Source organism: Porites lutea, chromosome 6 (assembly GCF_958299795.1).
Source record: "Porites lutea chromosome 6, jaPorLute2.1, whole genome shotgun sequence".
In the NCBI taxonomy this organism is placed as follows: domain Eukaryota; kingdom Metazoa; phylum Cnidaria; class Anthozoa; order Scleractinia; family Poritidae; genus Porites; species Porites lutea.
Window position 1 is genome coordinate 6,023,068 of NC_133206.1, and position 10,015 is coordinate 6,033,082.

A 10,015-nucleotide genomic window follows, 5' to 3' on the forward strand; every position below is an offset into this window, starting at 1 on the left:
GTTGTGAATTTGCTTTTCATTTTGATGGAATATTTTCAATAATCGTTTAACAGCTAATCGTATTGATATTTGTTACAGTCTATCATGATGCCTGTATTGAGAATCTTTTATTGCGTTTGATTTTATTTACATTTCGAATAAAACTTAAGGCCCCCTCCGTCAAACGAGTGATTTTACTTCGAGCCCCCCTATCTTGGCAGCAATTTTATGTAATGCCCCCCTCTAGTTTTTCAGTCCCCCCTCCTGATAATTATTGCACAGTCCCTAAGTTAAATTACTTTTCCTTGACAATAACAACGTATCACGTATAATCATACAGGAAGAAATAAATAGTGGAATGAATAGTGAACAGTGGTATATGAATGAATAATAACATGAATAGTGGTAGTGGTAGTTGTAGTGGTGGTGGTGGTGGTGGTGGTAGTAGTAGTAGTAGTAGATCTTACTTGTTTTGAGTTAATGACGTTCACTGTTGTATCGAACAATTCCTCTGAAGCTTCCTCAATGTCCTTACTCGAGGCCTCCTTGGTTTGGTTAAGAATTAAGTCTGCCGCGTTCTTGATAAAAGAGGTAACTTTGTTCTGTTTAAAAGAGAAGCATGAAATATAAGTATACACTGGAAAAGGTTCACAGAAAATCTCAACAGGTTGATAATATACACAATCCTATCCAAGTACAAGTAAAAGTAAAAGGTAGTAGAAAGCCGAAAAGCAACAAATTCAAAACCGCTTCCCATAGGTCTTCTTTGCCTACGAATACTTTAAACGAGGCTACAACAAAACACTTAATATAGCTGTCGCGAATGTTCTCAACGATCTCAACACCCTCCCCCCATTTAAGTGTTCATCAACTTAAATGGCAGTCACCGTCTTCAGCTTCTTGGGCAGTAATGTCTCGGACTCGCTTACTTGCAATCTCTTTATTTACAATCTCTCATCTTCCTGGTTGGTCTCACTGTTGGTAAAAACACTTCCGCTTCGGGCTTTAAGCTTGTAATTAGGATTCTCTCCTTCATATTTCCAAGTTACGCACAAGTTGAAAAGGAGGTTCAACAACATATAAAAAAAATACATTTCCGCTTCTCAGCTTCAGTCCGCGAAGTTCTCCATCCTTGCAAATAATCTTGTCCACGACTCGTCCAAGCTTGCACGATGCTTTATCCTTTGCTTCACTTTTCAACATCACTGATCCTCTGTCTGGAATTTTTGCACTGTATGCAGCGGCATCACACTTTCTTTCTCCAAGGGCATACACATACTCTTTTAAAAACCTCTTTTGAAGCTGCTCATTGCTTTTCTGTAAGAATCTCCTTCGCTTTGTTTACTTTCTCTTCACCAATTGCCTGAAAATCTTCCTCTAAGATTTGGGTTGGTTTTCCCCTTAGGAAGGTGTTTGGGGTAAGCACTGGTTGCTCAAACTATTCCCGTTGATTAAGAAGTGGGCGGTTGTTCATGCACTTCTCTACGTCCAGCAAGACATCTTAAAGCTCTGGATAGGTCAGGGGGTTTCGGCCAACCGTTTTTGAAAGAGCTCTCTTAATGTCGACTATTAATGTGTTTGGGAAGGACAGCGATAATTTCCAAGCTTGGATTGATAGATTTCTTGGAGCTATTCTTGACTTTGCAACAAGGAGATTGTTGCAAACTAGTGCACTCGCATGAAATGCTACAATGAAGATAGTTGCCGAAACTGCTGGCTTTCTGGCATCGGCGAAGCCGCGACGGACAGTTCCTTTTACACCTCTGTCTACGAAGCTGCGTGGATACTCTTTCATCCCACTTGAGTTTGTGTAATGAAGTTTCGCTGTATAGGATCTTTCTTGTGATTAGTGCCGGAGAAGGAAGACCCAGCGGGTTATATACACCGTTGACAGCCGATAGTAATTTCCTCTTTGTTAAAGGACCCTCGGGAACCGATTCTAACAGCTTCATGAAGCCAATAGAAAGTTCATTTTCTGTGTTGTTCCAAGGATCTCCCAGTATTTTTGTCTCCTTAGGACTAGTTCCCACCTCTAACTTAAGTCGTACTTGCTTCAGGGGTACATCTTCTTTTAGTCTCTAATGCCCCTCTAACTCTAGTAGGTTACTGTGCCATTTTGTGAAGGTGAAAGACACCTTCCTCCATAATCCGTGTGGCCTCCTCTTTGAACGTAACCAGCTCATCTCTGTGATCTTCACCTGACTGGACATAATCCACATAAGTGTTGTTCAGAAACTTACCGGTGGCAGAGGGAAACGTTTCAGCACACTGACTCACGTGTTTCTGTAAGTGTCGTCCCGAGAATGTAAGGACTAGTTCCTTACCCAAAAATCACTCTTGTGAAACGATGCTCTCTAACTACCCTTGAATCAAGGTTTTGGTACCATAAGAGGCGATGAACATCCCTGTCCTTTGGATCGACGTTAATCTGGAGGAAGGCCTTTTGAACGTCTCCGGTGATACATAGCAACTTCAGGCGATTTTGGAGAAGAATGTCAAAGATAGGCTGTAAAGGGTGTCCCACTTCCAGACAGTCATTCAAAGAAGGTACTTGAGAACTATGATCAATCATACTCTTTCGTCATCTTTGTATACTCTGTCTGGTCTCTGATTACTGGCTGATGGGGAATGTAAAGTTCCTTGCGTAGGTTTTCTACTAGCTCCTCTCATCTAATCCCCACACTTTCCAGTCATCATCTTTTTGTGCTAGGGTTTCTCACTGGACTGAGCTTGTCCATAATGCTGTAAACATAACTTTGAGTAATTTGAAATTTCTTCATTGTGCTAATAAGGTTCTCATACCTTCTCACAGTTCTAGACAGCTGGTTGTAAAACTCATGAATCTCTTTTGTTTTTTTGTTTTTTTTGATGCTCGATATGTTAGGCAGTTTTTCCAAATCCTTCTTTAATGCCTTGAGAACCTTAGTGTCCTTTCCTTACGTAATTTCTAAGGTCTTTTTTTTGCTTTCTCGTAGCCTTCAGCAGTGTGCGGCAACCCAAGAATATGACTTTCTGGTTCGCCTTCCATTAGTTCAAGCAAGTAATTGAATTTACGTATCTCAGAAAGTTTAGAGTTCAGTGTCAACTTCCACAACAAACGGATTCCAGAATCTGAGCTAGTCTTTTTAATCTGTTCTTAATGGTGCGATAGAATGCTTCTGTTACGCAGTTTAACTGCTTGTAGTTTAGTCATTTCCCGTGTGGCCTTTTTTTGCTTCTAAAGCAAGTTCTAGCTCACACTGCTTATGAAACCAGTCTTCCTCTCTCTTGTTTATTTCTTGTTTTTCTAATTCGCGCATTAGAGCACAAGCACATTATTTAGTCGTATTTAGTCGTATTCGGCTTATTCCTTTTTATAAAATCTGCATACTATTATATTGCGGTTGGACTGTGATAAGCACCCGCCCATGTCGCCAAAACGGATCCTAAAAAGAATACAGGATTTTTTAAAGATTGTAGAAATTAAGAACTTCTTTTAAATTTATAGCTTAACAGGTTTTATAAAAAGGGTACCTAACAGGCAAATTTTAGCCTAAGAGATTCTTAAAAACCAGGCTCTTGGTCGCGCGCTTTTACTGTTAGCATGGAATCATGTAACGTATCTAATTTTATACTTTACTTACGATCACAGTGTTAGAATTCTGTTCGGTTACGGAAGTAGCTTTGCTGAGAGTCCCAGACAGCTGAGTTAAATCACCCAACTTCATATCCTCTCCGATACCAGTATTGTCAAGTGCAACAGAAACAAGCTTGTCAACGAACTGAAAAAGGCAAAAATAAATCAATAATTATTACATCTCCAAAGGCCACTCAAGGACGGGTTTTCAGTAAACACCCGCATATATTTGTTATTCTAGATTGAAAACAGTAATTTTTCTAAGCTTATTATACCAATCAATGTCCATGAAATCAAAAATTGGCTAGCTAGTTGGATATCCGACTGGAAACGAAGGGTTTACCTTAAGATGCAAAAATTTAAACTGAGCAATAGGAAGCTGGTACGCTTTGACAGACCAAAAATATAAGTAATAATAGGGCATTAAAAAAGTAAGAATTACCTCTTTGCTTGCCTTGGAATCTTCTTTGCTTTGCTTTTGTTGTACAAAAGCTTGGGCAACACTTGATAAGAAAGACAGTTTCTGGTTAAGGTTGCCACCAGCAGTTATTTCGTCCAGACTTGAGTCTACTATTTCTGTAAGCTGCTTAGCATTCAATTTCTGTTTAGTAACCTGTCAAAGAAAGATTAAAGCACTTTTTCGGTAACTGTCTTGGGTAATAGCCCACGTTCGATATATTAAAATTCTAACATGACTCCGGCACTTTCTGGTCATATTTCTATATCTGATTTTGGTTTTCTTTGCACTCGAGTCTCTTCGAGGAATTGCGAGACAATGAAGTCGTGGAAAATTTGCAATTTTGTCCCTTGATATATCGAACGTGGGCGTTAATTAATTTGAAGTATCGATGGAATTGAATTTTTCCCGCGGTTCATTAACCTTTGAGATATCGGTCATACTCAAAAAGTTGCTTCCCCGTTGGCAACAGCCATTTTCCATGGGTAAAATGTCTAACCCGCACCTAATGTAAAACATGTACTATGAAAAGCAATGGAAGCCATTCACGTGATATTTAGCCTCACTGCAAGAACTTGATAAAAGCAAATTTCAACCCGCAGATGATAGCTTTCACTGGATGGAAACTAGTCGGGGAAATGGAAAATAAATATAAATAACGGAAAGCATTGACGATAGAATTAAGGCCTCGTCCGCGCATACTCTGTCCGGTGGTGTTTCCAAAGGGAGATTTTTCGTCCCGTTTAGTATAGCTTACACACGTACACGGTGAAATAAAACGGTCACAAAAACGCCTTTTTTTTTTCAGAAACGCTCTCTAGAATGAAGATTTTTTAAAACGCTGATGGTGAGGGCTGCCCCGGACGAAATCGAAGCTTTTCGAACATTATCGGCTGACCACTGACTGATCATACTGACTAGCACTGAGGTCGCGGGGGACACCTTGGGCTTATTTTTATGCATTTCTTTATAGCTTATGTATGAAGTATAACGACTGATATCGACAGGTTTACGGGATATTCATAACTGGATAAAAGATGAGCACATAATTCAAAGCGTTTACGAGCACCTGTGGCACGCAGACTGCGAACAAAATGTTTATTCAAAAGTAACAAAAGGGCTCTGAATGAAGCCTTGTTTCAGTGATTTTAATAATGTGGAAATAAAGATAAGGAAATCTTTAGAAATTCAACCAAATTTGTCACCAAAACTCTTTATACGTTTTTTTTTCGTCCCCAAAATCCTTGAAAACATTGCACCTTATCACATACTCGTGCTTTAGTCGGGTAAGTCTCAAAATTTGACTTTTCCGACAATATTATGTCCAAAAATTCAGCGGAGATACAAAACTTCACGAGCTGATACTGCAGAGGTGTAAACTTTGTAGACTATCCTGTGTTATGTATTGAATTCTAAACGAGCGCTTTTATAAAAAGATATATGATTGTTATTTTCAGGGATGACAGATTATTCTTATTTAAACTATTATACTTGCTGGTAAACTTTAAATTGCAAAACCTGCTTAATACAAAACACACTAATGATTTTAACTGATAATTTATTAATAAAATCACTAATAGAGTGTTGTCTTCAATTTGATACAACTGTACATGTGACTTCAAGCATCACTGTAAAGCGCGATCTACCAAATGAAAAAGAAACCTCTTGACGTCCATCATTCCACTATGTCTCCGACAAATTTTAGCTAAATCACTTCTAAAATAACCGAGATATAAGCGTTTTAAAAAATGTAGCACAAGAACTGAAATTTTGCCATGTGAATTTTTTCACGGGTAGATGTCCCACATGACCTATGTGCTGGGATGCTAATGTTTCTGCCATCGTTTTAGTGTTTTTGTGTGAATGGGCGAAAACGATTCGAATACGCTACGTGTGGGCGCGTTATTTTTCTAAAACTGACGGGAAAAATATCTGCGTTTTAACAAATATGCGGATACGTGTAGACAGGGCCGGAAAACACCAACCCCTATCTCTTTTAGTGACGTTTCGACTCACAGTATGGTTTAGGCTTGTTCAATCGGAGCTGCCCTAAGCGCTTGGCTTGAGCCACCCAAGCCGTTAGGTAAAAGGAAAGAACGAGATAACGATCAAACTAGAACAAAATGATATTGATAAAGATAATGGCCTGACTGACATAACAATACCTACCTCGACAGACTCGGGGATATCGTAATGGACAGACGCCCCGAATTTGTCCGTTACCTTCACGGTAAAAGTCAAATTGCCCCTTGGCAAAGCAAAATCGTTGAGATCGGAACTAGAGCCCTGCCCTAAAGGTGTTGGAGGACCTTCTTTATTCTGATTGTAGAAGAATGTGTAGGTTAAAGACTCATCTGGCCCATCTGGATCTTTGAAGTTTCTACATTTTATGGCAAATCCAGGTTGTAGTGGTTCCCCTTTTTTGGGAGATACTTCACATCGGCCTTTTTCTGGAGGCTTGTTAACTTCAACATTGAAAGTGCTTGTGCCCTTTGCTGTACTACGTTCAAACTGTCCACTAAGTGTAACCTGGTATTTCATAGTAGCTATCAAAGAAAAAAACTCGATAAGTGATTATAAACATGCGGAAAGGAAACCGTGGCTGCTTAACCAAAGCCCTAATTTACATCTGTCTCATATGAGCAGAAAATTAAAGGTACCGGGTTAATATCTGAGCAGCCGCCAACAACGTAGCCTCCCACGCAGGCGTTTTTAGGGGAGCTCGTTTTTCATCCCTCCCCACAAATCATTGATTACATTGATGTCACTGATGTCATCGACCAGGAACGTCTGGTATACAAGAACTATAAGAAATTTTCAGAAGTAAACGCTTTCCCAAGAAAATAAGAAAATATCACTCTTCTCACTTCCGGGTAGGTAAATTACGTTACGATGTCTGCTGAGTATACCTCTTAGACTATGTCTTCGCTATAGTCACTATACCCAATACAGTATGAACTCGGAAACAAGTCGTTCACACTGATCGAATATCGTGCCATAGCAGTAGTTCCATCTCAGTGGGTTCCAGCCCTCGCTCGTGCTTATTTAATTCTTTTACGGTCTCAATACTTATTCCCACTGCATCAAAGTCTGGCACAGAACCCATGCGATATGTAACGTTCCACTTTCAAGATCGGCTCTGTGTAGCTTGGCTCCGTTACAGAAATCGCGCCGAAATCACCGTTCTTGTGCGCGAACAGAAGCCCTATCCGGTATGGTTTTTGTGGCGGCTCAAAAGCTGCACGGTATAGTGTGAACATGGCGTCAATTTGGCTGTTTCACCCTTCGTTTGGTTTTCAGCATCGTTGTTGTTAGCCTCCCACGCAGGCGTTTTGAGGGGAGCTCGATCGTTTTTCAATCCTCACCACAAACGCCTGCTCAAGCGAAAACAATGATTACTCATCGATTACTCATTGATGTTATGCATCATCGACTAGTTACGTCTGGTGTATAAGGACTTGTATGGCGATGGCAACGAGAACGTCACTATTAAAAAGCTTTCGCGTTTTTCAAACAACTCGCTTAATCGTAAAAAAAGACCCTGGAACTGAATACTTCGCGGTGGTATGTTTACGTCCTCTATTTACTATTTAAGCAATATACCACACTCTCTATGGGTTTACCGTCGTGATAACCCACGCGGGATGTTGGGAGAACACGAGAAAAGCTTGTAAATCAGGAGCCGAAGGCGAGTGATTTACAAGCTTTTCGAGTAAAATAAAATAGCTTTTAGTAGAATGGAGTCTTTTATGGTTCTAGTACCGTGAGCAAGTCACGTCTTCTCCCTAATGTCATCATAAGCCAATCATGACTCACGATTTAATAGCGTTGAACTTTCTCAAAACTCAGATCAGTCAAACAACAAACAGCAGCACTTCAAAACACGAGTTTTTGCACTCATTACGTGATAACTTATGAAAGTTGTTTTACAGGAAAAGTCAACGCATATTCATGCGAACGTACAATAAAAGAATACGTTCGTGGTTTGTTTACTACAGAAGTAGAAATTTATTGAACATCAGACTGTACGCAGCTGTATTTTGTTGAGTCGATCCGTAAGAATTTCGTGCTTACACACGGAACTGGCAGCTATTGTAATAGAGGACTTCATTCACTTTTTACAAGCCGCAGTGGTTTAAGATCTGTTTCCTGGACTTTATTATGATCAAGAAATGCTGCGGTAACGACGTGGCTGCATTTGCGAAGTTGTCGCATGTAACTTATGTAAGTAGAGCGACCGATGGAAATATGTCAGTGGTGGAGAAAGGTTTCTTTGCCTCAGCCACATATTGGCGTTAATATTTGTCGATTCGTGAAGTCAGGTGGTTTGAGGTAGGTTATGGCATCTATATCACCGAATAATTTGAGCAAATGTTGGAAAAAACCAGCCCGAAACTCTGACACCTTTCATCATCGTTGGCAGCTTGTTTACAACCTACAGCGGCCGATTTTGTACCATATCTTGATCAGAGATCTCTTTTTGGAACAATTTCTTTCATTAAGGAATTTAATTTTGACATAAAATAAATCAAGAATGCTAAAACTATCCGTTTTGTTGCTGGTTGGCAAATGGTTAAGTTTTCCTAGAGACTTTCTACACCAGAAATTCACGCAGTTGTTGTCTTTCTCTGCGATTTGGCATCGTCGTGAAATGTAAAATGTTTTCCAGCTTTGTACTTTATAACTTCTAAAGCAATGGCAGTAGCGAATTGTGACGCTCAGTGATAAAATGTGGAAACCAACGCTTTAATATTAAGAAGGGCTGGGTAAGTAACTTGTTCTGTTTTTTAGCCTTTCTAAAATCGTTGTTTGCAGATCAATAGCCGGTTTTGTTTATGGCTCGTGGTCCGGATGCCTTTTTCTATGGGTTGACCGGTATAATAAACCATAGGCTTTTGGACCAATCAGATCACGCGTACTATCTCAGTTATTTTATAAATTCAGATAGACCATAATGCACGTTGTTTACGTCCCAACATTTCGGCATAACCATTGTCTTGGATTTCTCTTGGGACGACTGTAATACCCCGGAGAAATTGGAAACAATGGTTATGTAAAATTTGTGTGGGGTGGTAGGGGGGGGGGGGGGGGGGGTAAACAAGGTGCATCATGGTCTATGTGAAAATGGTGAATAAACCGTCTCATGAGGGTATTTCACGTTGTACTCGTGCAGTGAGGGCAGAGAAATGTACTTAAAAAGTGTGCTACACGCGTAGAAATGTTGTTTTGGCTTATTAAACCTGCTGCTTTTTTGACGTTCTTGTTGTCGTTGCCGTCGTCGGTGCTAAAGCTTTTTATTCCTTCGTCCACAGTCTCCTTTCTATCACACCCCTTGCGCTTTTTGAGAAAGAGCCATGGACAAAATTAAACTATTCTGATGAAAAGAAAAGCTTAATTTTGTAGGCAAAAGTAAAGATTATCTTAGTGAATCAATTACATTTCACTACCAAAATTACCGTTAAAATAACCCGGGTTTATGACCAAGGTCTCTGACGTCAGATCCGGCACTGCGGAGTAACTCTGCAGGTTCTTTTCCTCTGAACAGCCTGAGGTATCACTGAATGTATCACATATTTGAACGCTCCACCCGTAAATTATCTTTCGGTTATCTTTGGACTTCCCTTTTCCTTTTAATGAAAATTTCTCCGATGGGTTTAATTTTTCCTTGCAGTTTTTAACACACCTGAAATTAAAAGCAAGTAGCGATGAAAATCACATAAAGGGTGATCGCCATTAAGTTAGATATTTGCTGGTTATTCCAGTTGATTTATAATCATTATAGCCTCGTTTTTGCGCTACGATTTCCCAGCAACCTTTGCGCTGCGACTGTGCCTTAAAAGGCGACAATATAGAGCAGTATTTTTAACATTCAACTGACAAACAAGAGAGAATTTACCATCAGCTATCAAAAAATAAATTTTCCAACTGCCAACAGCAAGCAAGCAGAAAAAACGATGAAAGAT